Source organism: Zingiber officinale, chromosome 2B (genome assembly GCF_018446385.1).
Source record: "Zingiber officinale cultivar Zhangliang chromosome 2B, Zo_v1.1, whole genome shotgun sequence".
In the NCBI taxonomy this organism is placed as follows: domain Eukaryota; kingdom Viridiplantae; phylum Streptophyta; class Magnoliopsida; order Zingiberales; family Zingiberaceae; genus Zingiber; species Zingiber officinale.
Genome location: NC_055989.1, coordinates 26,718,556 through 26,719,783, shown reverse-complemented (window position 1 = coordinate 26,719,783; position 1,228 = coordinate 26,718,556). Strand labels below are relative to the sequence as shown.

The following is a 1,228-nucleotide window of genomic DNA, read 5'->3' as shown; positions in this document are numbered from 1 at the left end:
TCAATAACAAGAGGATCAATAACTTCACTTGTAGTTTTAAGTTGATCTACCACATCACATTCATCATTTGAAAATTCAACATCACTATAACACCCTATAAAATTTGGAGGTAGATCTGAAAACTTATTTACCACTGCATTATCAATAAAATCCTCATTTGAAGAGTCCTCATCTTCATATACATTCAAAAATCTACACTCAACCATATTAGTGTCACAGGATTTACCGAAGTCTTTATTTTCATTGACCCCCACTAACCTTTGTGGAAAAGGAACCCTTAGTGAAGGTCTTGGGAAAGGTACTTCTAATTTCCCATATTCTCTTTTAGCTTGTGGAGGGGGTTCAACGTGCTTATCTAGTGTTGGTATGATCAATCATTGAGGGAAAGGTACTTGTGGCATTTGGGAACCTCCTGGAATAATGGAACTGAGTTCATGTGGTCTTCTATTGTTCTTCTCCTCAATTCTCAACATGTCCTTTTTCAGAACTTCTTAATGATTTTTGCCACTTCTCAACTTAAGATCATTATCATTTACACTAGATCTTTTCTATGAAGGAGGAAGGTCTTCTTTGAACCATTTTGAAACTATGCTATTAATCTTTTCCCCTAAATGTTTGAACTCCTCATTCTGTGACTTGTGAACTTCAACTTTCATGGATGGTTGAGCTGCATTTTGTTTGACAGGCTCTCTTACATTTATGGCTTGCACTTCTTGAATTTTTTAGAGAGATTCCATCCAACTTTTGTTCGACCATTCATGGAGGTTCAATGTCACTTGATCAATTAACATTCATGCTTCATCTACACTTTTGTCCATAAAAGAACCTCCAGCTGATGAATCCAATAAATTCTTGTCTGAGAAAGAAATTTCCCTAGAGAATATGTGAAGAATCAACCATTTTTCAAAACCATGATGAGGGCAATGTCTTTGAAGACACTTGAATCTATCCCATGCTTCAAATAATGATTCTCCATATGCCTGAGCACAATTTGTTATGTAATTCCTCATATACACTATTTTGCTTGGAGGGAAAAAATGATTCAAAAATTGCTTCTCCAATTGTTCCCAACTTGTGATGCTTTGAGGACGGAGAGAATATAACCAAGTCCTTGCTTTATCCTTGATACTGAAAGGAAATGTCATCAATCGAACTGCATCTGCTGACACTCCTTCACATTTCACCATATCACAAATCTCTAAAAATGTTTCAAGATGCAGATAAGAAC

The 1,228-nt window shown here is 35.8% G+C and overlaps 1 non-coding gene across 1 annotated transcript; it reads left to right on the top strand.

Annotated features, from left to right (window-relative positions):
* Positions 1–906: 906 nt before the first annotated feature.
* LOC122049812 lies at positions 907–1,012 on the top strand. The gene has a single exon (XR_006131068.1). It is a non-coding gene; the product is annotated as a small nucleolar RNA R71 (small nucleolar RNA).
* The last annotated feature ends 216 nt before the right edge of the window (positions 1,013–1,228 follow it).